At 50.5% G+C, this 25,808-nt stretch overlaps 1 protein-coding gene, 16 non-coding genes and 5 pseudogenes across 17 annotated transcripts in view; 3 read left to right on the top strand and 19 right to left on the bottom strand.

Moving 5' to 3' along the window:
• LOC138242777 (zinc finger protein 271-like) overlaps positions 1 to 25,808 on the top strand; it is a 362,720-nt gene that overhangs the window by 202,754 nt on the left and 134,158 nt on the right. The gene's annotated exons all lie outside the window — the stretch shown is intronic.
• Positions 166 to 247, top strand: trnal-uag (transfer RNA leucine (anticodon UAG)). The gene has a single exon. It is a non-coding gene; the product is annotated as a tRNA-Leu (tRNA).
• On the top strand, positions 3,698 to 3,770 carry trnaa-cgc (transfer RNA alanine (anticodon CGC)). The gene has a single exon. It is a non-coding gene; the product is annotated as a tRNA-Ala (tRNA).
• Positions 14,049 to 14,167, bottom strand: LOC138218665 (5S ribosomal RNA; annotated as a pseudogene).
• On the bottom strand, positions 14,653 to 14,771 carry LOC138216366 (5S ribosomal RNA). Its single transcript, XR_011180078.1, has one exon. It is a non-coding gene; the product is annotated as a 5S ribosomal RNA (ribosomal RNA).
• On the bottom strand, positions 15,309 to 15,427 carry LOC138216740 (5S ribosomal RNA). The gene has a single exon (XR_011180452.1). It is a non-coding gene; the product is annotated as a 5S ribosomal RNA (ribosomal RNA).
• LOC138217307 (5S ribosomal RNA) lies at positions 15,965 to 16,083 on the bottom strand. Its single transcript, XR_011181019.1, has one exon. It is a non-coding gene; the product is annotated as a 5S ribosomal RNA (ribosomal RNA).
• Positions 16,621 to 16,729, bottom strand: LOC138218892 (5S ribosomal RNA; annotated as a pseudogene).
• Positions 17,267 to 17,385, bottom strand: LOC138216393 (5S ribosomal RNA). The gene has a single exon (XR_011180105.1). It is a non-coding gene; the product is annotated as a 5S ribosomal RNA (ribosomal RNA).
• On the bottom strand, positions 17,923 to 18,040 carry LOC138217535 (5S ribosomal RNA). The gene has a single exon (XR_011181247.1). It is a non-coding gene; the product is annotated as a 5S ribosomal RNA (ribosomal RNA).
• On the bottom strand, positions 18,578 to 18,696 carry LOC138217452 (5S ribosomal RNA). The gene has a single exon (XR_011181164.1). It is a non-coding gene; the product is annotated as a 5S ribosomal RNA (ribosomal RNA).
• LOC138245194 (5S ribosomal RNA) lies at positions 19,234 to 19,352 on the bottom strand. The gene has a single exon (XR_011193807.1). It is a non-coding gene; the product is annotated as a 5S ribosomal RNA (ribosomal RNA).
• LOC138217451 (5S ribosomal RNA) lies at positions 19,890 to 20,008 on the bottom strand. Its single transcript, XR_011181163.1, has one exon. It is a non-coding gene; the product is annotated as a 5S ribosomal RNA (ribosomal RNA).
• LOC138245193 (5S ribosomal RNA) lies at positions 20,546 to 20,664 on the bottom strand. Its single transcript, XR_011193806.1, has one exon. It is a non-coding gene; the product is annotated as a 5S ribosomal RNA (ribosomal RNA).
• LOC138218119 (5S ribosomal RNA) lies at positions 21,202 to 21,320 on the bottom strand (annotated as a pseudogene).
• On the bottom strand, positions 21,858 to 21,976 carry LOC138244093 (5S ribosomal RNA). The gene has a single exon (XR_011192707.1). It is a non-coding gene; the product is annotated as a 5S ribosomal RNA (ribosomal RNA).
• LOC138245192 (5S ribosomal RNA) lies at positions 22,514 to 22,632 on the bottom strand. Its single transcript, XR_011193805.1, has one exon. It is a non-coding gene; the product is annotated as a 5S ribosomal RNA (ribosomal RNA).
• Positions 23,170 to 23,288, bottom strand: LOC138218118 (5S ribosomal RNA; annotated as a pseudogene).
• On the bottom strand, positions 23,826 to 23,944 carry LOC138244092 (5S ribosomal RNA). Its single transcript, XR_011192706.1, has one exon. It is a non-coding gene; the product is annotated as a 5S ribosomal RNA (ribosomal RNA).
• LOC138244091 (5S ribosomal RNA) lies at positions 24,482 to 24,600 on the bottom strand. The gene has a single exon (XR_011192705.1). It is a non-coding gene; the product is annotated as a 5S ribosomal RNA (ribosomal RNA).
• LOC138218117 (5S ribosomal RNA) lies at positions 25,138 to 25,256 on the bottom strand (annotated as a pseudogene).
• Positions 25,794 to 25,808, bottom strand: part of LOC138244090 (5S ribosomal RNA) — a 119-nt gene continuing 104 nt past the window's right edge. The window contains exon 1 of the ribosomal RNA XR_011192704.1: positions 25,794 to 25,808. This exon is cut by the window's right edge and continues 104 nt beyond it. This is a non-coding gene — a ribosomal RNA (5S ribosomal RNA).

Here is a 25,808-nt window from a genome sequence, read left to right as displayed (position 1 = left end):
TTATTGCTGTGTTTGTGCCAGTGAAAGTAGCGTTTGTGTTATTGAAAGCATCTCGGAAGATGAAGGTGCAGTCACTTCCACATGTCATGATATCATTAGATCTGACGACAAGAGCTGAAGCCCCCCCTAGTCCAAGCCAGCAATGTGAAGATGGGTATGAAGGAAGGTAGCGTGGCTGAGTGGTCTAAGGTACTGGATTTAGGCTCCAGTCTCTCTGGGGGCGTGGGTTTGAATCCCACTGCTGCCAAATATTAATGTTTTAAGACCTGCAATACAATCAGTAAAAGCGCTTTTTGTTAGGCTGTGGGAGGTGTTTAGAGATAGACTTTCTAAAAGACAGGCTTAACATCAAGGCAGAAAAAATATTTTTTCTCAATAGAAATTCTCTTTGGCACGTTCAGCTTTATGTAGGGAACAACGTCTGCTGAGATCACTTTTGAGGCAGTGCACATGATAGTGTACCGGCAAGTACATTTAATATTGGCTGTGGTGGTGAGCTGCTTTTGTCTGTGAAACTTTTAATTCTTCACGCCGAATCGTTGGCAGGGGTAAAGCTTATTAAATCTTTGAACATAGCGCTCCATCAGAAATACTTTGTTCGTGATCAAAAGAGATCAGAGGATTAACTTCATGAATTCACATAGCATACCTTACAGGAAAGATTTAAAAGGGGAATTGATTGTGCTTCCTGATGTTGTTCCTGTCGTTTCTTTGGATACAAAGGTGAATGTTCTTTTACGTTCTGCTAGAGTATCCACTGGGTGGGCTTTATCAATCAGCTCGGAGAGGTCATCAGTGCTCTGTCTCTGGAAAATAATCAGCACTGTCGTTTTTCCCTGTCCTGTCTTTTAAAACATATAAGATCACGAGTTTACAGATTTCTCCAAATAACAACTATACATTTTAACCCAGCGGTTAGCATTCCTTCAATCCAATAGTTTTACTCCGGGTAAAAAGCAGCGAAATATATAGAGAGATTATATTCAAATATTTAAACGTTCTTATTGGATTACCTGTATGGAGATATCGCTCAGAATTCCTAATATGATTTTGAGTTCAGTTTTGCTTTACTACTTTCAGAGTCTTTTATTGACCTTGCTGAAGCAGAGAAGTGACATAATCACAAATGCGACTTACCTGTGCTGCTGTTTTTGGTTAATAATGATTATTGCAAGGAAAAAAAACAGCTCCTTGCATTAAGAGCAAGAGCAACCAACACGCTCGCTTGTTGAGTTGGGTTTTTTTTCCGTGGTGCTCTTCCTCAGATGTAAAGTTATTTGGCGAGCAAGGACCTCTGAGAAGGAGCCTGAATCCATCAAGAACTCAGAAATTCTAATATCGCACTACTGTCTTGTGTACAGAGATCTGCTTCTTCCTTTTTGAGTGTTTTGGTGTTTAAGAGCACGCTTCCTACCTCGAATGTTAGTTTCAGGAGATGTGCTACCGGATAAATGATTATCTTGAAAAGGTTTGGGGATGCACTGGCCGGGATTAAAACCCGGCTCAATTATTTGGAAGTCACCTGTACTACCAACACACTTCTAAGAAGCACCCGCACATTTTCGCAATCCTCTCTCTCACCTACAAAGTTTTGAAGACACAGACGACCAATGAAAACTAATTTGATTCACCCAAGGCTTCACTCTTCTGTTGTGATGTTGTTTTAATTAGTGTTAGCTGTGATGAGGTATTGTTTCTGTCTCTTAAAGTTTAAGAGTCTGCTCCTTTCTTCCTGGTATAGAAAAAAACATGTTCCATCTTTGTTTACAAACACCACTGTAAATTATTTGTCCATCTCTAAAGCCTGTGTGTATTGACAAGGCAATTCAAAAGCACATATTAAATAAGAACACGATCCTTCTTGTTACCATTCCCGTGGTTGGAGCGTTGTTTCGCCCTTTAACGTTCTTCTACAATATTTACAGACAGGGCTTTATCACTGGAGTTGTGTGCATCGGTCCATGAACATCAACTGTACTGCTGTTTTTCTATGCGTAATTTAATCGCAAGCACTTAAAAGATGCAAAAAGATTTCAAGGAAAACATAATTGAAAGACAGTCGAGTAAGGAGGTAGAAAAACGCTCTCCCCCATTGAAGAATCAACCACCGTCGCCCATGTGACTGGATATAAAAATAAATTATTCATTTCAATTATTCATGAAGGGTGGATTGTGGTCAGTGAACATATGCACATCTTTAAGTCAGTTCCACCATCTGTGCCATAGGGGATGTAGTTCAATGGTTTTCATGTATGAAGTTCCGAGTTCAATCCCTGGCATCACCAGATGTCTTACATTATTGTGCTCACATCGCAATCTTCTGTTGAGTGAGAACTCTTTGCTCGTGTTCATAGAGAGACAGGTTTACACAATTAAACTCAGTCACACACGAAGTGCTACAGTGTTGCTCTGCTGTTTTAAATGTACCTCCAAAGCATTTTGTTCTGTTAACTACCAAATGATTTGAACTAATTTTACATCATATTCAGGAAATCCAGAGAAGGTCATCAGACTTTTAGTGGCTGTTGAAGAAAACACCTGTTGAATCTCACCAGGGATTTCTTGAGAGATCATTCAGCAAGCGAGTTAACAGGGGTTAACGTAGAGAGTGGCGGAGGTGGGATGTCAGGGCTTGACGTCACTGCTTTATGCAAAGAATGGAGGGGTGGTCGTCAGGGCTATATGACTGTGCTTCACGCAGAGAGTGGTGGGGGTGTGATGTCAGGGCCATACGACAGTGCTTTACACAGAGAGTGGCGGAGGTGGGATGTCAGGGCCTGACAACACAGCTTAACGCAGAGAGTGGATGGGTGGGTGTCAGGGCCATATGACACTTCTTTACGTAGAGAATGGCGGGGGTGGGATGTCAGGGCTTGACGACACTGCTTTATTCAAAGAGTGGAGGGGTGGGTGTCAGGGCTATATGACAGTGCTTTCCGCAGAGAGTGGTGGGGGTGGGATGTCAGGGCCATATGACACTGCTTTACACAGAGAATGGAGGAGGTGGGATGTCAGGGCCTGAAAACACAGCTTAACGCAGAGAGTGGAGGGGTGGTGTCAGGGCCATACGACACTTCTTTACACAGAGAGTGGTGGGGGTGGGATGTCAGGGCCATATGACACTGCTTTATACAGAGAGTGGCGGGGGTGGGATGTCAGGGCCTGAAGATACTGCTTTACGCAGAGAGTGGCGGAGGTGGGATGTCAGGGCCTGACAACACAGCTTAATGCAGAGAGTGGAGGGGTGGGCGTCAGGGCCATACGACACTTCTTTATGCAGAGAGTGGTGGGGGTGGGATGTCATGGTTATACGACAGTGCTTTCCATTGAGAGTGGTGGGGGTGGGATGTTATGGCCATAAGACACTGCTTTATGCAGAGAGTTGAGGGATTGATGTCAGGGCCATACGACAGTGCTCCACTCAGGCCTCTGCTTGAATTTGTACTCCTCCTCTCTCCCTACCTCTACCTCTATGATATTTGCACTTTCTGGAGAGGCGATTTTCTCCACTTCAGTAGCCCGATTGCGTGGAGAGGGCTGTAGAATGTGGCACCGCCTTTCCTGCTCCGTCCATGACAGGCGTGCTGGTCTCTGGAGAGAGAGCACGGTCCATCAGCGCACTCCAATAAAGGCACTGGAAGCAGCTGAAACGCATTGGCGAAGCTCAGCACTGGGCCGCTGGGCACATCTTACCACTGTTTCCGTAGTGTAGTGGTTATCATGTTCGCCTCGCATGCGAAAGGCCCTCGGTTCGAAACCGGGTGGAAACAGACTGGCTTCTTTTGTCGCATACAAATGGGTTGTACAACTTTTAACTAGCAAATGGAAGAGGGCTGAAGTAAGAGACAAGATGTAAATAGGGTTAACTTAAGTCAGTTCTGCCTGAAAATTAGACTTCTAAGCAACAGGGGTTTATGGCAGGAAAGGGGGTTAACTGATAAGGATTCCAGATGCGAGCAAGGAACCCCCTGGGGGCATAATCTTAAACTGACCATTTGGCCAGGGTCTCTTAACTGGCCAAATACCACGACCCCCCCCTTACCATAACACCGAATGACGTCTGAAGCAGCAAGGAAGGACTATATAACCTAAAAGTTTGTACCGGCACATCGAACAATACTTCGGTTTTGTTGTTTCTTGTGGGAAACAAGACTTCGGCTTTATTGTTCCTTATGTCCGTCATGGCAGTGAACAGGTCCTGGTTACAGGATCTCTAAAAAAGGAAATAAAGACTGAAATCAGATCCGACCCACCATGCTGCCACGGTGACGGTGCACTGCCCAGTGAAAGTGGCAGCCTGTCCCTGGACTGTGGGAAACTGGAGCACCTGGAGGAAACCCCCACAGACCAGGGAGAGAACATGCAAACTCCACACAGACAGCACGCACACCCCAGGTCCAGCACTGTGAAGCATGCCCGACGATGCGGAAGGGCTTTTACAAATGAGTGTGTAACTCACACTGGTGCCCAGGATGGCCTGCTACCGGAACGCAACCTAATTTTCTTAATGCAGTTTGTTTGAAGCGGTTTGCAGGAGCTGGAGGTGAGGACTGAGCTGGGGTCCAGTGTGCAAGTGTGACTACTGATGTCGTGTGTGTGTGTATGTGTGTGTGTGTGTGTGTGTGTGTGTGTGTGTGTGTGTCTGGATCATTGTGAGCGCCGTCAGGTTTGTGTATTTGTTTAAACAAGAGGATGTGTCTGTGCGGGTCTGACTCTGTGTGAGGGTGCAGCTCTAACTGTTCGCGCGCGGGCGTGTCTATCTCTCTACAATGCATGAGGGGCTAAATCTGCCTCTGAGAAACTGACTTTTCAGAAGAAAAATCTATGAAAAGGCACGGCCTGGCCCTCTTCTCTTGCTCCCGACGTATAACACACTGGGGGATGAAGCTGGTGTCTTCAGCTGTAACCCTAGCTATTTATGCAAACAGCTCTTTTATGAAAAGCAGCTCTAGGCCTAGACAAGAGGAACAGATAAAACAAATCTTAGATTTATGGCTTATTCAAAGCAGACTGAGCGCTGCTATACTGTATGTAGGAGCCAGAGATGAAGAATGAGCTATTTAAGGAAATCAGGAGTGTGAGAGAGGGAGTGTGTGTTTTTCCTCCCAATAGAGAAGGCTTGTGGTTCTTTCTGCTTTTCTGCACAGGCTGCCAACATAAGTACGTGTTGGGTTCTTGGTTTGAATGCTCGAGTTGTCAGGCTGGCGTTTTTTGTTCCTATTGGAGCCCATAATTGTGAACAAGGCGCTTGAGGACGTCTCTGTGCAGGTGTGCGTTTGTAATGACGTGTGTGCGCATCTCTGTAGCGGATGTTTCAGTAAAAAAACGCATTTAAAACATTCAACCTTTTCATGTTCCTAATATTCTTTCATTCTTCACAATAATAACTAAGGTTGCTGCTGGAAGAGGTGTTAGTGGGGCCACCAGGGGGAACTCTCACCCTGTGGCCCATGTGGGTCCTAATGCCCCAGTATAGTGACGGGGACACTGGAAAAACTGTAAACAGGTGCCGTCCTTCAGATGAGACGTAAAACCGAGGTCCTGACTCTCTGTGGTCATTAAAAATCCCGGGGTGTTTCTCGAAAAGAGTAGGGGTTTTACCCCAGTGTCCTGGCCAAATTTCCCATTGACCCTTACCAATCATGGCCTCCTAATAACCCCCATTTATGAATTGGCTTCATTACTCTGCTCTCCTCCCCACTCATAGCTGGTGTGTGGGGAGCGTTCTAGTGCACTATGGCTGCCGTCCCATCATCCAGGTGGATGCTGCACATTTGTGGTGGTGGAGGGGAGTCCCCATGTCCTGCAAAGCGCTTTGAGTGGAGTGTCCAGAAAAGCACTATATAAGTGTAAGCAATTATTATTCATTATAATGTAATAAGTCCATTATTTCTCACCCCTCCATTGCAAGGCATACACAACACAAACACCAGGAACAATTATCTCAGAAGTGAACTGCAAATGTATTGAGTTGTGATGCAACTGTAACTTGAACCTAACATGACTGTGGCGTGCATTTTTGAAATTGCATTTTCACAGCTGAAATACAAAATGAAGCTGATCGCAGTCCAAACTCAAGGTATTGTTGTAAAACTAAATATTCAACATGTTTCTACCTGTCCCTTTTCAGCTCACTCAGAAGTCCACAGCCTGCAGCCTGGTGCCTCTCTGTCTCCCCCCTCCACACTGCTGGTCCAGTGGAGGTGCTGTTTGATCCTGCACGATCTGTCCGGAATCGTATAGTCTTACTGAGCAGCGCAGGGCTCCCTGGCCCCAGGTACGAACAGTGAGTGTCAGTGCAGAACAGCTCTCTGACACTCCGCTCCCTCACTCCAGCTGATCAGGGCAACTACACAGTGAGGGACCTTAATGGAAGCAGTATCAGCACTGTGATCGTCACTGTGGGTGGTGAGCAGGTCTACAGTAGGATCACTAGAGGGCTCTATATTCTTGACAGAGTGTGTTCTTATATCATCCTCTGTCCTGATTGTCTTTCAGCTCACAGAGACAATGTCACCCTGCAGCCTGAAGCCTCTCTGTCTGTCCCTCTGTTCACTGGAGAGCCAGTGGAGGTGCTGTTTGATCCTGCAGGAGGTGGAAACTGGACCTCAGTGTGTTCTGTCCAGAACAGCACAGCCAGCTGTGTCCCCCAGTACAGTTTTTTTTTTATTTTTGATGATTAGCCATATGTTGATTACAATATTGTACATAATGTATAATTTGAACTCGATATTTTTCAGGAGTGAATGATTGTATATTTTCAGAATAAATTTCGAAACCAAATTATTGTCCCTCGATCTCTGTCTCTCTCTCGTCCTGCTGTCTGTCTGTCCCTGCCTCTCTGTCTCTCTCTCTTTCAGCCCCGTCTGTCAGTCTGTCTGTCCTTCTCTCTCCTTCCTCTCTCTCTCTCCTTCCGCTCTCTCTCTCGGTTTGTTTGTCCCTCAATCTCAATCTTTCTCTTTGCCTGCTGTCTTTCTGTGCCTTCATCTTTGTGTCTCTCTCTCCTTCCTTTCTGTCTGTCTCTCTGTCTGTCCTGCGTTGTCCCAGCTGGGCCTGTCTCCCCGGCTCTCTGCCTTCAGCTCTGTTCGCCGATGTCCCACCAGCCCGTCTCTCTCTCAGCCTGTCTCTTGACTTGCAGGAGGAAGAGGAGGTGGAGACAGCTCCTCCGGCAGGAGAGAGGAAGAAGGTCAGTGCTGGTCCCACCCTGCCTCCTGTCCTGTCTGTGGTGGAGTTTCGCCATCTTGTCTGTCTTGTCAGCCCTGTCTGTCACTGTCTCTCTCCTCCTCCTCTCTGTGCTGTGGTGTCCAGTCAGTGTGTCTCTCTCCTCCTCCTCTCTGTCCTGTGGTGTCTAGGCAGTGTGTCTCTCTCCTCCTCCTCTTCTCTGTCCTATGGTGTACAGTGGGTCAGTATTAGTGGGCTACACCCAGGCTCACTCACTGCGAGTGTGATCTCAGCAGAGTCTCTGTACTCTTGGGACACTTGACTCACCTGTCTCTCTCTTTCTCTCCCTGTGCTGTCCCTCTCCTGCCCCCTCTCTCCCTACTCGGACTCCAGCTGGAGGAGGTCCAATCACCACCTCCTGTGAGACAGAAGAAAAAGAAAGTGGGTAATGCTCTGATTCTCTCTTTACTCCTGTCCAGTGTCCAGTCAGTGTGTGTGTATGAACCCCTCTCTCTCTCAGTGCAGTGTTCATGTACTGGAGTGTCCAGTCAGTGTGTGTGTATGAACCCCTCTCTCTCTCAGTGCAGTGTTCATGTCCTGGAGTGTCCAGTCCGACTCTTAACGTGACTCTCCTGTCTCTGCTTCAGAAGTGCTGGTGCGTCTTTTTAAAGTCCCTGAGCTGCATGTCGGTGGAGACAGATGATAAGGACGAGCCGATGGAGGCGGCGGAGACCGTGTGTCAGGAGAGGAAGAGCGAGGGAGAGGAGGAGCAGGCTGCCGGGAAGGACAAGAAGAAGAAGAGGAGGTGCAGGTGAGCAGACAGGGGGACGCCGCCCGGTCGTGTCTGTGATTCAAGAAGGAGTCTCCTCTTGCTGTTTGATGTCATGGTGATGTCCGTGTCTGTGTCCCTCACACCTGCAATAACAATATTCTTTCCAGGTTCCTTTCCTGGTTCTGTGCCAGCTAAGATCGGAGTCGCCTTCCCCACCAAGGACTGGACTGGACTGGACTGGACTGGAGCTGAGGGACACCAGACTGGACTGGACTGGAGCCAAGGGACCCCAGACTGTGCTGGACCGAAGCTGAGGGACCCCAGACTGCACTGGACCGGAGCTGAGAGACACCAGACTGGACTGGACTGGAGCTGAGGGACCCCAGTCTGTGCTGGACCGAAGCTGAGGGACCCCAGTCTGTGCTGGGCCAAAGCTGAGGGACCCCAGTCTGTGCTGGACCGAAGCTGAGGGACTCCAGACTGTGCTGGACCAAAGCTGAGGGGCCCCAGACTGGACTGGACTGGAGCTGAGGGGCCCCAGGCTGTGCTGGACCGAAGCTGAGGGACCCCAGACTGGACTGGACCAAAGCTAAGGGACCCCAGACTGTGCTGGACTGAAGCTGAGGGACCCCAGTCTGGACCGAAGCTGAGAGACCCCAGTCTGTGCTGGACCGAAGCTGAGGGACCCCAGTCTGGACTGCACTGGAGCTGAGGGACCCCAGTCTGGACCGAAGCTGAGGGACCCCAGTCTGTGCTGGGCCGAAGCTGAGGGACACCAGTCTGGACTGAAGCTGAGGGACCCCAGACTGTGCTGGACCGAAGCTGAGGGACCCCAGTCTGTGCTGGGCCGAAGCTGAGGGACCCCAGACTGGGCTGCACTGGAGCTGAGGGACACCAGACTGGACTGGACTGCACTGGAGCTGAGGGGCCCCATACTGGACTGGACCAGAGCTGAGGGGCCCCAGACTGGACTGGACCGGAGCTGAGGGACCCCAGATCCCAGTCTGGACTGAAGCTGAGGGACCCCAGTCTGGACTGAAGCTGAGGGACCCCAGACCCCAGTCTGGACTGAAGCTGAGGGACCCCAGACTGGACTGTGGAAAACTTTCACATTATCTCCACCTGAGTCCTCAGATCGTCTGCATGACCTTGTATTATTAAGTATTATTTTAAGGTCCTGTGATGATCGTTAGATGGGGGGGGGGGGGGTGTGTCCCTTGACATTAATCTGTATTGTAATTTTTGTTCTTTTGTTAAGCATCATTAAAATGTTTTTTAAAAAAAGCTTTTGGTTTTTTCCCTCCCCCCCCGAAACGAACAAACAGAGTCTGTCTTTCTCTTTCATCCCGGAGAGTTTGTGGTTGATGGATTGAGGCCGAGAGCCCTCGTTGTCGGCGTGCCACCAGTTAGCGGGGCTAAAGCAGGGGGGGCATCGTGTCCAATACTCCTTGAAACGAGACAGATTTCAAGCCACCTCCGTCTGAAGAGAAGGAAGTTGACCACGAACTCCAGGGTGTCCTAGGAAGCTCTTTAGCCATCGTTTGCCCAGCAGCCATCTCACCCTGCAGCTCCCAGCTAGCAGCCCCCTCCCCACTGGAGCCCAGCAGGTAGAAGCCTGGTCAGTACCTGGAGGGGAGACTCCTGGGAAAAACTGAGGTTGCTGCTGGGAGAGGTGTGAGTGGGGCCAGCAGGGGGCGCTTTCACCCTGCGGTCTTTGTGGGTCCTGATGCCCCAGTATAGTGACGGGGGACACTGGACTGTAAACAGGCGCCGTCCTTCGGATAAGACGTCAAACCGAGGTCCTGACTCTCTGTGCTCATTAACAATCCCGGGGTGTTTCTGGAGAGGAGTAGGGGTGTTACCCCAGTGTCCTGGCCTGATTCCCCCCCTGGTCTTGACCCATCATGGCCTCCTTATCACCCCCCCTCTCTGAACTGGCTCCATCCCTCTGCTCTCCTCCCCACTGAGAGCTGCTGTGTGCTGAGCCGACTGGAGCATCATCCACGTGGGGGCTCCACACTGGGGGGGCTGGAGGGGATCCCCCTGACCTGGGAAGAGCTCTGAGTGGAGAGTCCAGACGGATTAATTATTATTATTATTATTCGTGCTGCACTGGGCTTCAGTCCTGGTAGTGAGAGGGGGATCTGTGATCAGTACAGATACTTATGACTGTATAATAATACACGATAGAAATGGAAAACAGGGTAGCGCTGTAGTCTCTTCGAAACGTTTTGAACTGCCAGAAGAAGTTTTCACAACCCGGACTCGTGAAGGTACAGGTCTTCTCCCTTCGTCCGGAGTAAGGTGAGAGGTTATCCCCTCGGGGCGCAGTATCCCCGATGCACCCCCCCACCACCACCCAAAATGACACACACTTCTGTGACGATTGGGAGACCCCGGTTCGATCAGCCCCTGCGGTGTAGGAAACGACCCGCTGGAGAGAACACGCAGACTCCACACAGAAGGGTCACCTCGGCATTTATTCCAACAGCAAAACACCAGAGAGAAACGGGTCTCCGAAAGATGAGCGCACACCGGGAAAAACACTACGGGGTCATTACAAATGGGAATAGGAGTTCTTTTTTTCTTTTCCGGACGTCAGTTGTATCGTGTCCTGGTGATTTCTCCTGTTTCGAACGGAGTTCAATGTCACGTTTCTACCTTATTAGAGAGAGGCACTGAACTTTGGGGAATGTGACATCCACCCAGTATTACTAGTAGGTTGATAAATATAAATGTTCTTTTTCCCCCCGTATGATACCTCGCGAAATATAACGATGTCCAACTCCTTAAGTCGAAATTTAAACCCTTCTCACGCTACAAGACAGTCCGTCAACATCGCCGCGGCCCGAAGCGCGACCTTCGGTATGACGTTGGCGGAAGGGGGTAGGGTAAGTACGTCACAGCCGGGGGAAGCCCCTATCACGTGAGAGGGGTGCTGCGGGCGACGAGCCCCCGGGGGCGAAGAGAAGTTGATTTGCGTGGGGTGTGGAAACACTACACGACCGGGCAAGCGAGCCGTTTTTTTTTTTGTTTTGTTTTTTCAGAACATCAGAACAACCGCAGAGATGACCATCGATCCACTCCGGACGTTTCCTTTTTTGTCCTTTTTGGCCTCCAAAATAAAAAAAAAAAACTGGGATCCATCGTGGCGTTGCCAAATTAAAATGTCAACCTCTTTTCGGGCTTTCGTGCTGTCCATGATGAAACCGTCATGGTTGTGTAAGGATACGTTACGTCACAGACCGGCGGCGCTCGGACGTGAGGAGTGTCGTTACGTTTTTGAAACGGGCACGTCAGACAAGATCTCTGACAAGATCTCTGAAAAACCCAAACCTGTAAGATTCAATTTCAATTCAGTTTTTTTTATATAGCGCCTTTCACAACAAGAATGCCCCAAGGCCCTGAACAAAGGAGTTGTTCCACACCCCCGCCACCCTCTGTGTACAGTAGAGCCCCCTGTACTGACTGGAGGAGCTCACCCAGCTGTGTCTGGAGAGAAGCCGGGGTATCGGCTTCAACCACAGGGCTGGGCGGCTTGTTCCCCACCCCCATCCCCTTCTGTGTACAGAAGAGCCTCCTGTCCTGACTCCAGTAGGAAATGTCACCTGGAGGCAACACACCGGCTTCTTTTAACAGATCACCTCGGGAATCGGGAACAACGGAGCTGTGTGCGGCCGTCTGTACGGAGGGGTTCAGCGCGGGGGGGCTCCGGGCTCGGGTCTGGACCCGGGGGGGGGGGGGGGCTGTCTGTGTGGAGTCTGCATGTTCTCCCTGTGTTCTTCGGGTCCAAAGACAGGCTTTTGGGCTAATTGGCTTCTGGGAAAACTGGCCCTGGTGTGTGTGTGTCCTATGATGGAGTGCTGTCCTGTCCAGGGTGTGTGAGTGAATGTGTGTTTGTCATGTGATGGACTGGTTCCTGTCCAGGGTGTGTGAGTGTGTGTGTGTCTGAGTGTCCTGTGAGGGACTGGTGTCCTATCCAGGTTGTGTGTGTGTGTCCTGTGAGGGACTGGTGTCCTGTTCAGGGTGTGTGAGTGTGTGTGTGTATCCTGTGAGTGACTGGTGTCCTGTCCAGGGTGTGTGAGTGTGTGTGTCCTGTGATGGACTGGTGTCCTATCTAGGGTGTGTGTATGTCCTGTGATGGACTGGTGTCCTGTCCAGGGTGTGTGAGTGAGTGTGTGTGTGTCCTGTGATGGACTGGTGTCCTGTCCAGGGTGTGTGAGTGTGTGTGTCTGTGTGTCCTGTGATGGACAGATGGTACCAAGCCTGGACACCCATGAGACACTGGCTTCCTCAGAAGACTCTCACGGAGGGCACACTGTCCCTAACCCGGGTCCAGAAGAAACTACAGTGATCTATAATTCCTGCGCCTCGGAAGGGTTTATGACGTCTATGTCCGGCGCCCGCGCCCCTGGACTGGCGGTTTGGCGTCGCGCTCCGCAGCTCGAGCTTCGGTGCGAGGCAGGGCGGGAGGGAGCCGATGTGGCCTCGGCGCCATCTTTGCTGGTGAGTCAATTGTGACCGTTGCGGTACAATAAACCATCAATAAACCTTTTCCCACCCCGTCCAGTATTTCTGTCGCGGCCCACGTCCCTTACAATCGACAAACTATAAAAAAAACAGTAGCCCTTCGCAACATTACACGCCATTTTTTTATTTTAAACGTCCGCTAGATACGCAGGTGGCTCGATACCTGTCTTATCCTCGCCGGCGTCTTTATACCGGCAAGTGAATTTTATTTGGGGTCCCTCAGAATTGTGACAGAAATGTCAGTGAACCACAATAAAAAACGAAACTTTTTTTTTAAAGGCGGTGAATGGATTTTTTGAGTAACCGTGTAGCGACTAACGTAAGGAAAAAAAGTTGTCTTTCCCTACGAAGACGTTTTGGTACAGGACTTTCTTTAAATATCAGTTGTGCATAGCGTTTTACAAAAAGTTGATGATGATCTTGGAGATAATTGCAAAGGAAAATTGAGATAACTACCAAAACATTACGTGTGAAACGACAGGACAGAACTTTGAACCCACAAAGAAACAAAGGTATGAAATATTGCCTCGTCATGGGGGGTTGATAATTGTAGTAAGTGTTCCTAATTTTCGTAAAGAAATGTATATTATGGGAGTCACACGTGAGATTTAGTGTATATACGTTTCATATTGTGCATATATACGGGGTTAAAAAGTGGAATGAGTATGATTATAAACTCGTGTGTCCTATAATCAGATAATTTTTGAACAAGCTTTGATTAGACAGGTGAAAAACAACATCAGATCCTTTATTTTAATATATTCTCACGTCTGAATATCAGCTTCTCCCCTCTGGCCAACATTTCAGGGCTCCCAGGTGTAGATCCCAAATTGAAACAAATATTAATTTGTTACCCAGTTAAACAGTTAATAGAAGTGAGTGACCAGGGTAAATAAAGGTGGGTCAGTGTAAACTGTTTATTCTGGACCAGACTTCGTCATGTGTGATATGTCATGACTTCTTATATTAAGTTTTATCTTTATATTTAGTTCTACATGTGTAATAGATGCGATGTGTGTCCATAAAAAGGTTTCTCCAGGGGAAAATCAAGTTCGTTTTAAAACCGTGTTTCCTTTTTAGGGTACGTTTGCATTCCAAGTGTGGGATTTTTGCCTTTTTGTATTTTTGCTGAGACAAGTTGCCTTTCTTATACGCGGAGGGATCTGCTCGTGAGATGTCCGCTTGGTCCATTTCTGAGCTCAGTATAAGGTGTAGAAAGCATGACTGTCATCATAACCCGCATCTCACCCAGGTGTGGAATAATGTTGTGACTATTGCTTCAGCAATAACATGCTGATTGCATGTTTCTAGATGGGAATAACAGAGATCTCAACTACTGAGGGGCCTTATTAATAAAGTCTCCACAGCCGAAGCGCTGTGTCTCTTTTCAGCTGGCGATAAACCTTTCCTCGATACTTTGCGGACTTGTTAAACTGTTCCTGATCAGAATAAAAAACGCTCACGCTAATACACAAGCACCCGTGTCTCGCCAAAGCTGACAAATAAACAGACGGACAAGCCGCACTGCACGTGTGAACAGGGGAATGAGCGAGCGAGCGGGGATAGGGCGCCTCCTGCGCTTAAAAGCTTACAGCACCTGGTATTCCCAGGCGGTCTCCCATCCAAGTACTAACCAGGCCCATCCCTGTTTAGCTTCCGAAATTAGACGAGATCAGGCGTGCTCAAGGGAGTGTGGCCATAAGCGAGAGCAAGGCTCGCTGGCACCCTTCTTATTGAGAGGACAGCTCCGTCACCTCTTTTACGACGCTGCTTTTTTTCCCTTGCGTTTTTCTCTTCTTCCCACGTTGTCTCTCTTCACTGCCTTCGTCCCTGCTCTATTTCAAGGGCGCTATAGAGGATCGCTGTGGAGAGCTGCTGCTGTGCTTTGACATCTGAGCTCTGTGGAAAACGATCTCAATACAATTCTGAAAAACGCGACTCTCCGAACGCCAACCGAACAAGTCTCCACAGCCGAAGCGCTGTGTCTCTTTTCAGCTGGCGATAAACCTTTCCTCGATCCTTTGCGGACTTGTTAAACTGTTCCTGATCAGAATAAAAAACGCTCACGCTAATACACAAGCACCCGTGTCTCGCCAAAGCTGACAAATAAACAGACGGACAAGCCGCACTGCACGTGTGAACAGGGGAATGAGCGAGCGAGCGGGGATAGGGCGCCTCCTGCGCTTAAAAGCTTACAGCACCTGGTATTCCCAGGCGGTCTCCCATCCAAGTACTAACCAGGCCCATCCCTGTTTAGCTTCCGAGATCAGACGAGTTCAGGCGTGCTCAAGGGGGTGTGGCCGTAAGCGAGAGCAAGGCTCGCTGGCACCCTTCTTATTGAGAGGACAGCTCCGTCACCTCTTTTACGACGCTGCTTTTTTTCCCTTGCGTTTTTCTCTTCTTCCCACATTCTCTCTCTTCACTGCCTTCGTCCCCGCTCTATTTCACTTCAGCCTTTCACTCTTGCTTCCTTCCAATGAGGACGGAGCTGCGGGAGAAAGGGCGCTATAGAGGATCGCTGTGGAGAGCTGCTGCTGTGCTTTGACATCTGAGCTCTGTGGAAAACGATCTCAATACAATTCTGAAAAACGCGACTCTCCGAACGCCAGCCGAACAAGTCTCCACAGCCGAAGCGCTGTGTCTCTTTTCAGCTGGCGATAAACCTTTCTTCGATCCTTTGCGGACTTGTAAAACTGTTCCTGATCAGAATAAAAAACGCTCACGCTAATACACAAGCACCTGCGTCTCGCCAAAGCTGACAAATAAACAGACGGACAAGCCGCACTGCACGTGTGAACAGGGGAATGAGCGAGCGAGCGGGGATAGGGCGCCTCCTGCGCTTAAAAGCTTACAGCACCTGGTATTCCCAGGCGGTCTCCCATCCAAGTACTAACCAGGCCCATCCCTGTTTAGCTTCCGAGAGCAGACGAGATCAGGCGTGCTCAAGGGGGTGTGGCCGTAAGCGAGAGCAAGGCTCGCTGGCACCCTTCTTATTGAGAGGACAGCTCCGTCACCTCTTTTACGACGCTGCTTTTTTTCCCTTGCGTTTTTCTCTTCTTCCCACGTTCTCTCTCTTAACTGCCTTCGTCCCCGCTCTATTTCACTTCAGCCTTTCACTCTTGCTTCCTTCCAATGAGGACGGAGCTGCGGGAGAAAGGGCGCTATAGAGGATCGCTGTGGAGAGCTGCTGCTGTGCTTTGACATCTGAGCTCTGTGGAAAACGATCTCAATACAATTCTGAAAAACGCGACTCTCCGAACGCCAGCCGAACAAGTCTCCACAGCCGAAGCGCTGTGTCTCTTTTCAGCTGGCGATAAACCTTTCCTCGATCCTTTGCGGACTTGTAAAACTGTTCATGATCAGAATAAAAAACGCTCACGCTAATACACAAGCACCCGTATCTCGCCAAAGCTGACAAATAAACAGACGGACAAGCCGCACTGCACGTGTGAACAGGGGAATGAGCGAGCGAGCTGGGATAGGGCGCCTCCTGCGCTTAAAAGCTTACAGCACCTGGTATTCCCAGGCGGTCTCCCATCCAAGTACTAACCAGGCCCATCCCTGTTTAGCTTCCGAAATCAGACGAGATCAGGCGTGCTCAAGGGGGTGTGGCCATAAGCGAGAGCAAGGCTCGCTGGCACCCTTCTTATTGAGAGGACAGCTCCGTCACCTCTTTTACGATGCTGCTTTTTTTCCCTTGCGTTTTTCTCTTCTTCCCACGTTCTCTCTCTTCACTGCCTTCGTCCCCGCTCTATTTCACTTCAGCCTTTCACTTTTGCTTCCTTCCAATGAGGACGGAGCTGCGGGAGAAAGGGCGCTATAGAGGATCGCTGTGGAGAGCTGCTGCTGTGCTTTGACATCTGAGCTCTGTGGAAAACGATCTCAATACAATTCTGAAAAACGCGACTCTCCGAACGCCAGCCGAACAAGTCTCCACAGCCAAAGCGCTGTGTCTCTTTTCAGCTGGCGATAAACCTTTCCTCGATCCTTTGCGGACTTGTAAAACTGTTCCTGATCAGAATAAAAAACGCTCACGCTAATACACAAGCAACCGTGTCTCGCCAAAGCTGACAAATAAACAGACGGACAAGCCGCACTACACGTGTGAACAGGGGAATGAGCGAGCGAGCGGGGATAGGGCGCCTCCTGCGCTTAAAAGCTTACAGCACCTGGTATTCCCAGGCGGTCTCCCATCCAAGTACTAACCAGGCCCATCCCTGTTTAGCTTCCGAGATCAGGTGTGCTCATGGGGGTGTGGCCGTAAGCGAGAGCAAGGCTCGCTGGCACCCTTCTTATTGAGAGGACAGCTCCGTCACCTCTTTTACGACGCTGCTTTTTTTCCCTTGCGTTTTTCTCTTCTTCCCACGTTCTCTCTCTTCACTGCCTTCGTCCCCGCTCTATTTCACTTCAGCCTTTCACTCTTGCTTCCTTCCAATGAGGACGGAGCTGCGGGAGAAAGGGCGCTATAGAGGATCGCTGTGGAGAGCTGCTGCTGTGCTTTGACATCTGAGCTCTGTGGAAAACGATCTCAATACAATTCTGAAAAACGCGACTCTCCGAACGCCAGCCGAACAAGTCTCCACAGCCGAAGCGCTGTGTCTCTTTTCAGCTGGCGATAAACCTTTCCTCGATCCTTTGCGGACTTGTAAAACTGTTCCTGATCAGAATAAAAAACGCTCACGCTAATACACAAGCAAGCGTGTCTCGCCAAAGCTGACAAATAAACAGACGGACAAGCCGCACTGCACGTGTGAACAGGGGAATGAGCGAGCGAGCGGGGATAGGGCGCCTCCTGCGCTTAAAAGCTTACAGCACCTGGTATTCCCAGGCGGTCTCCCATCCAAGTACTAACCAGGCCCATCCCTGTTTAGCTTCCGAGATCAGACGAGATCAGGCGTGCTCAAGGGGGTGTGGCCATAAACGAGAGCAAGGCTCGCTGGCACCCTTCTTATTGAGAGGACAGCTACGTCACCTCTTTTACGACGCTGCTTTTTTTCCCTTGCGTTTTTCTCTTCTTCCCACGTTCTCTCTCTTCACTGCCTTCGTCCCCGCTCTATTTCACTTCAGCCTTTCACTCTTGCTTCCTTCCAATGAGGACGGAGCTGCGGGAGAATGGGCGCTATAGAGGATCGCTGTGGAGAGCTGCTGCTGTGCTTTGACATCTGAGCTCTGTGGAAAACGATCTCAATACAATTCTGAAAAACGCGACTCTCCGAACGCCAGCCGAACAAGTCTCCACAGCCGAAGCGCTGTGTCTCTTTTCAGCTGGCGATAAACCTTTCCTCGATCCTTTGCGGACTTGTAAAACTGTTCCTGATCAGAATAAAAAACGCTCACGCTAATACACAAGCACCCGTGTCTCGCCAAAGCTGACAAATAAACAGACGGACAAGCCGCACTGCACGTGTGAACAGGGGAATGAGCGAGCGAGCGGGGATAGGGCGCCTCCTGCGCTTAAAAGCTTACAGCACCTGGTATTCCCAGGCGGTCTCCCATCCAAGTACTAACCAGGCCCATCCCTGTTTAGCTTCCGAGATCAGACGAGATCAGGCGTGCTCAAGGGGTGTGGCCGTAAGCAAGAGCAAGGCTCGCTGGCACCCTTCTTATTGAGAGGACAGCTCCGTCACCTCTTTTACGACGCTGCTTTTTTTCCCTTGCGTTTTTCTCTTCTTCCCACGTTCTCTCTCTTCACTGCCTTCGTCCCCGCTCTATTTCACTTCAGCCTTTCACTTTTGCTTCCTTCCAATGAGGACGGAGCTGCGGGAGAAAGGGCGCTATAGAGGATCGCTGTGGAGAGCTGCTGTTGTGCTTTGACATCTGAGCTCTGTGGAAAACGATCTCAATACAATTCTGAAAAACGCGACTCTCCGAACGCCAGCCGAACAAGTCTCCACAGCCGAAGTGCTGTGTCTCTTTTCAGCTGGCGATAAACCTTTCCTCGATCCTTTGCGGACTTGTAAAACTGTTCCTGATCAGAATAAAAAACGCTCACGCTAATACACAAGCAAGCGTGTCTCGCCAAAGCTGACAAATAAACAGACGGACAAGCCGCACTGCACGTGTGAACAGGGGAATGAGCGAGCGAGCGGGGATAGGGCGCCTCCTGCGCTTAAAAGCTTACAGCACCTGGTATTCCCAGGCGGTCTCCCATCCAAGTACTAACCAGGCCCATCCCTGTTTAGCTTCCGAGATCAGACGAGATCAGGCGTGCTCAATGGGGTGTGGCCATAAGCGAGAGCAAGGCTCGCTGGCACCCTTCTTATTGAGAGGACAGCTCCGTCACCTCTTTTACGACGCTGCTTTTTTTCCCTTGCGTTTTCCTCTTCTTCCCACGTTCTCTCTCTTCACTGCCTTCGTCCCCGCTCTATTTCACTTCAGCCTTTCACTCTTGCTTCCTTCCAATGAGGACGGAGCTGCGGGAGAAAGGGCGCTATAGAGGATCGCTGTGGAGAGCTGCTGCTGTGCTTTGACATCTGAGCTCTGTGGAAAACGATCTCAATACAATTCTGAAAAACGCGACTCTCCGAACGCCAGCCGAACAAGTCTCCACAGCCGAAGCGCTGTGTCTCTTTTCAGCTGGCGATAAACCTTTCCTCGATCCTTTGCGGACTTGTAAAACTGTTCCTGATCAGAATAAAAAACGCTCACGCTAATACACAAGCACCCGTGTCTCGCCAAAGCTGACAAATAAACAGACGGACAAGCCGCACTGCACGTGTGAACAGGGGAATGAGCGAGCGAGCGGGGATAGGGCGCCTCCTGCGCTTAAAAGCTTACAGCACCTGGTATTCCCAGGCGGTCTCCCATCCAAGTACTAACCAGGCCCATCCCTGTTTAGCTTCCGAGATCAGACGAGATCAGGCGTGCTCAAGGGGGTGTGGCCATAAGCGAGAGCAAGGCTCGCTGGCACCCTTCTTATTGAGAGGACAGCTCCGTCACCTCTTTTACGACGCTGCTTTTTTTCCCTTGCGTTTTTCTCTTCGTCCCACGTTCTCTCTCTTCACTGCCTTCGTCCCCGCTCTATTTCACTTCAGCCTTTCACTTTTGCTTCCTTCCAATGAGGACGGAGCTGCGGGAGAAAGGGCGCTATAGAGGATCGCTGTGGAGAGCTGCTGTTGTGCTTTGACATCTGAGCTCTGTGGAAAACGATCTCAATACAATTCTGAAAAACGCGACTCTCCGAACGCCAGCCGAACAAGTCTCCACAGCCGAAGTGCTGTGTCTCTTTTCAGCTGGCGATAAACCTTTCCTCGATCCTTTGCGGACTTGTAAAACTGTTCCTGATCAGAATAAAAAACGCTCACGCTAATACACAAGCAAGCGTGTCTCGCCAAAGCTGACAAATAAACAGACGGACAAGCCGCACTGCACGTGTGAACAGGGGAATGAGCGAGCGAGCGGGGATAGGGCGCCTCCTGCGCTTAAAAGCTTACAGCACCTGGTATTCCCAGGCGGTCTCCCATCCAAGTACTAACCAGGCCCATCCCTGTTTAGCTTCCGAGATCAGACGAGATCAGGCGTGCTCAATGGGGTGTGGCCATAAGCGAGAGCAAGGCTCGCTGGCACCCTTCTTATTGAGAGGACAGCTCCGTCACCTCTTTTACGACGCTGCTTTTTTTCCCTTGCGTTTTCCTCTTCTTCCCACGTTCTCTCTCTTCACTGCCTTCGTCCCCGCTCTATTTCACTTCAGCCTTTCACTCTTGCTTCCTTCCAATGAGGACGGAGCTGCGGGAGAAAGGGCGCTATAGAGGATCGCTGTGGAGAGCTGCTGCTGTGCTTTGACATCTGAGCTCTGTGGAAAACGATCTCAATACAATTCTGAAAAACGCGACTCTCCGAACGCCAGCCGAACAAGTCTCCACAGCCGAAGCGCTGTGTCTCTTTTCAGCTGGCGATAAACCTTTCCTCGATCCTTTGCGGACTTGTAAAACTGTTCCTGATCAGAATAAAAAACGCTCACGCTAATACACAAGCACCCGTGTCTCGCCAAAGCTGACAAATAAACAGACGGACAAGCCGCACTGCACGTGTGAACAGGGGAATGAGCGAGCGAGCGGGGATAGGGCGCCTCCTGCGCTTAAAAGCTTACAGCACCTGGTATTCCCAGGCGGTCTCCCATCCAAGTACTAACCAGGCCCATCCCTGTTTAGCTTCCGAGATCAGACGAGATCAGGCGTGCTCAAGGGGGTGTGGCCATAAGCGAGAGCAAGGCTCGCTGGCACCCTTCTTATTGAGAGGACAGCTCCGTCACCTCTTTTACGACGCTGCTTTTTTTCCCTTGCGTTTTTCTCTTCGTCCCACGTTCTCTCTCTTCACTGCCTTCGTCCCCGCTCTATTTCACTTCAGCCTTTCACTCTTGCTTCCTTCCAATGAGGACGGAGCTGCGGGAGAAAGGGCGCTATAGAGGATCGCTGTGGAGAGCTGCTGCTGTGCTTTGACATCTGAGCTCTGTGGAAAACGATCTCAATACAATTCTGAAAAACGCGACTCTCCGAACGCCAGCCGAACAAGTCTCCACAGCCGAAGCGCTGTGTCTCTTTTCAGCTGGCGATAAACCTTTCCTCGATCCTTTGCGGACTTGTAAAACTGTTCCTGATCAGAATAAAAAACGCTCACGCTAATACACAAGCACCCGTGTCTCGCCAAAGCTGACAAATAAACAGACGGACAAGCCGCACTGCACGTGTGAACAGGGGAATGAGCGAGCGAGCGGGGATAGGGCGCCTCCTGCGCTTAAAAGCTTACAGCACCTAGTATTCCCAGGCGGTCTCCCATCCAAGTACTAACCAGGCCCATCCCTGTTTAGCTTCCGAGATCAGACGAGATCAGGCGTGCTCAAGGGGGTGTGGCCTTAAGCGAGAGCAAGGCTCGCTGGCACCCTTCTTATTGAGAGGACAGCCCCGTCACCTCTTTTACGACGCTGCTTTTTTTCCCTTGCGTTTTTCTCTTCTTCCCACGTTCTCTCTCTTCACTGCCTTCGTCCCCGCTCCTTTTCACTTCAGCCTTTCACTCTTGCTTCCTTCCAATGAGGACGGAGCTGCGGGAGAAAGGGCGCTATAGAGGATCGCTGTGGAGAGCTGCTGCTGTGCTTTGACATCTGAGCTCTGTGGAAAACGATCTCAATACAATTCTGAAAAACGCGACTCTCCGAACGCCAGCCGAACAAGTCTCCACAGCCGAAGCGCTGTGTCTCTTTTCAGCTGGCGATAAACCTTTCCTCGATCCTTTGCGGACTTGTAAAACTGTTCCTGATCAGAATAAAAAACGCTCACGCTAATACACAAGCACCCGTGTCTCGCCAACGCTGACAAATAAACAGACGGACAAGCCGCACTGCACGTGTGAACAGGGGAATGAGCGAGCGAGCGGGGATAGGGCGCCTCCTGCGCTTAAAAGCTTACAGCACCTGGTATTCCCAGGCGGTCTCCCATCCAAGTACTAACCAGGCCCATCCCTGTTTAGCTTCCGAGATCAGACGAGATCAGGCGTGCTCAAGGGGGTGTGGCCGTAAGCGAGAGCAAGGCTCGCTGGCACCCTTCTTATTGAGAGGACAGCTCCGTCACCTCTTTTACGACGCTGCTTTTTTTCCCTTGCGTTTTTCTCTTCTTCCCACGTTCTCTCTCTTCACTGCCTTCGTCCCCGCTCTATTTCACTTCAGCCTTTCACTCTTGCTTCCTTCCAATGAGGACGGAGCTGCGGGAGAAAGGGCGCTATAGAGGATCGCTGTGGAGAGCTGCTGCTGTGCTTTGACATCTGAGCTCTGTGGAAAACGATCTCAATACAATTCTGAAAAACGCGACTCTCCGAACGCCAGCCGAACAAGTCTCCACAGCCGAAGCGCTGTGTCTCTTTTCAGCTGGCGATAAACCTTTCCTCGATCCTTTGCGGACTTGTAAAACTGTTCCTGATCAGAATAAAAAACGCTCACGCTAATACACAAGCACCCGTGTCTCGCCAAAGCTGACAAATAAACAGACGGACAAGCCGCACTGCACGTGTGAACAGGGGAATGAGCGAGCGAGCGGGGATAGGGCGCCTCCTGCGCTTAAAAGCTTACAGCACCTGGTATTCCCAGGCGGTCTCCCATCCAAGTACTAACCAGGCCCATCCCTGTTTAGCTTCCGAGATCAGACGAGATCAGGCGTGCTCAAGGGGGTGTGGCCATAAGCGAGAGCAAGGCTCGCTGGCACCCTTCTTATTGAGAGGACAGCTCCGTCACCTCTTTTACGACGCTGCTTTTTTTCCCTTGCGTTTTTCTCTTCGTCCCACGTTCTCTCTCTTCACTGCCTTCGTCCCCGCTCTATTTCACTTCAGCCTTTCACTCTTGCTTCCTTCCAATGAGGACGGAGCTGCGGGAGAAAGGGCGCTATAGAGGATCGCTGTGGAGAGCTGCTGCTGTGCTTTGACATCTGAGCTCTGTGGAAAACGATCTCAATACAATTCTGAAAAACGCGACTCTCCGAACGCCAGCCGAACAAGTCTCCACAGCCGAAGCGCTGTGTCTCTTTTCAGCTGGCGATAAACCTTTCCTCGATCCTTTGCGGACTTGTAAAACTGTTCCTGATCAGAATAAAAAACGCTCACGCTAATACACAAGCACCCGTGTCTCGCCAAAGCTGACAAATAAACAGACGGACAAGCCGCACTGCACGTGTGAACAGGGGAATGAGCGAGCGAGCGGGGATAGGGCGCCTCCTGCGCTTAAAAGCTTACAGCACCTAGTATTCCCAGGCGGTCTCCCATCCAAGTACTAACCAGGCCCATCCCTGTTTAGCTTCCGAGATCAGACGAGATCAGGCGTGCTCAAGGGGGTGTGGCCTTAAGCGAGAGCAAGGCTCGCTGGCACCCTTCTTATTGAGAGGACAGCCCCGTCACCTCTTTTACGACGCTGCTTTTTTTCCCTTGCGTTTTTCTCTTCTTCCCACGTTCTCTCTCTTCACTGCCTTCGTCCCCGCTCCTTTTCACTTCAGCCTTTCACTCTTGCTTCCTTCCAATGAGGACGGAGCTGCGGGAGAAAGGGCGCTATAGAGGATCGCTGTGGAGAGCTGCTGCTGTGCTTTGACATCTGAGCTCTGTGGAAAACGATCTCAATACAATTCTGAAAAACGCGACTCTCCGAACGCCAGCCGAACAAGTCTCCACAGCCGAAGCGCTGTGTCTCTTTTCAGCTGGCGATAAACCTTTCCTCGATCCTTTGCGGACTTGTAAAACTGTTCCTGATCAGAATAAAAAACGCTCACGCTAATACACAAGCACCCGTGTCTCGCCAACGCTGACAAATAAACAGACGGACAAGCCGCACTGCACGTGTGAACAGGGGAATGAGCGAGCGAGCGGGGATAGGGCGCCTCCTGCGCTTAAAAGCTTACAGCACCTGGTATTCCCAGGCGGTCTCCCATCCAAGTACTAACCAGGCCCATCCCTGTTTAGCTTCCGAGATCAGACGAGATCAGGCGTGCTCAAGGGGGTGTGGCCGTAAGCGAGAGCAAGGCTCGCTGGCACCCTTCTTATTGAGAGGACAGCTCCGTCACCTCTTTTACGACGCTGCTTTTTTTCCCTTGCGTTTTTCTCTTCTTCCCACGTTCTCTCTCTTCACTGCCTTCGTCCCCGCTCTATTTCACTTCAGCCTTTCACTCTTGCTTCCTTCCAATGAGGACGGAGCTGCGGGAGAAAGGGCGCTATAGAGGATCGCTGTGGAGAGCTGCTGCTGTGCTTTGACATCTGAGCTCTGTGGAAAACGATCTCAATACAATTCTGAAAAACGCGACTCTCCGAACGCCAGCCGAACAAGTCTCCACAGCCGAAGCGCTGTGTCTCTTTTCAGCTGGCGATAAACCTTTCCTCGATCCTTTGCGGATTTGTAAAACTGTTCCTGATCAGAATAAAAAACGCTCACGCTAATACACAAGCACCCGTGTCTCGCCAAAGCTGACAAATAAACAGACGGACAAGCCGCACTGCACGTGTGAACAGGGGAATGAGCGAGCGAGCGAGGATAGGGCGCCTCCTGCGCTTAAAAGCTTACAGCACCTGGTATTCCCAGGCGGTCTCCCATCCAAGTACTAACCAGGCCCATCCCTGTTTAGCTTCCGAGATCAGACGAGATCAGGCGTGCTCAAGGGGGTGTGGCCGTAAGCGAGAGCAAGGCTCGCTGGCACCCTTCTTATTGAGAGGACAGCTCCGTCACCTCTTTTACGACGCTGCTTTTTTTCCCTTGTGTTTTTCTCTTCTTCCCACGTTCTCTCTCTTCACTGCCTTCGTCCCTGCTCTATTTCACTTCAGCCTTTCACTCTTGCTTCCTTCCAATGAGGACGGAGCTGCGGGAGAAAGGGCGCTATAGAGGATCGCTGTGGAGAGCTGCTGCTGTGCTTTGACATCTGAGCTCTGTGGAAAACGATCTCAATACAATTCTGAAAAACGCGACTCTCCGAACGCCAGCCGAACAAGTCTCCACAGCCGAAGCGCTGTGTCTCTTTTCAGCTGGCGATAAACCTTTCCTCGATCCTTTGCGGACTTGTAAAACTGTTCCTGATCAGAATAAAAAACGCTCACGCTAATACACAAGCACCCGTGTCTCGCCAAAGCTGACAAATAAACAGACGGACAAGCCGCACTGCACGTGTGAACAGGGGAATGAGCGAGCGAGCGGGGATAGGGCGCCTCCTGCGCTTAAAAGCTTACAGCACCTAGTATTCCCAGGCGGTCTCCCATCCAAGTACTAACCAGGCCCATCCCTGTTTAGCTTCCGAGATCAGACGAGATCAGGCGTGCTCAAGGGGGTGTGGCCTTAAGCGAGAGCAAGGCTCGCTGGCACCCTTCTTATTGAGAGGACAGCCCCGTCACCTCTTTTACGACGCTGCTTTTTTTCCCTTGCGTTTTTCTCTTCTTCCCACGTTCTCTCTCTTCACTGCCTTCGTCCCCGCTCCTTTTCACTTCAGCCTTTCACTCTTGCTTCCTTCCAATGAGGACGGAGCTGCGGGAGAAAGGGCGCTATAGAGGATCGCTGTGGAGAGCTGCTGCTGTGCTTTGACATCTGAGCTCTGTGGAAAACGATCTCAATACAATTCTGAAAAACGCGACTCTCCGAACGCCAGCCGAACAAGTCTCCACAGCCGAAGCGCTGTGTCTCTTTTCAGCTGGCGATAAACCTTTCCTCGATCCTTTGCGGACTTGTAAAACTGTTCCTGATCAGAATAAAAAACGCTCACGCTAATACACAAGCACCCGTGTCTCGCCAACGCTGACAAATAAACAGACGGACAAGCCGCACTGCACGTGTGAACAGGGGAATGAGCGAGCGAGCGGGGATAGGGCGCCTCCTGCGCTTAAAAGCTTACAGCACCTG

This window comes from Lepisosteus oculatus, chromosome 14 (genome assembly GCF_040954835.1).
Source record: "Lepisosteus oculatus isolate fLepOcu1 chromosome 14, fLepOcu1.hap2, whole genome shotgun sequence".
In the NCBI taxonomy this organism is placed as follows: Eukaryota; Metazoa; Chordata; class Actinopteri; order Semionotiformes; family Lepisosteidae; genus Lepisosteus; species Lepisosteus oculatus.
This window is presented reverse-complemented; position numbering and strand designations above follow the sequence as displayed.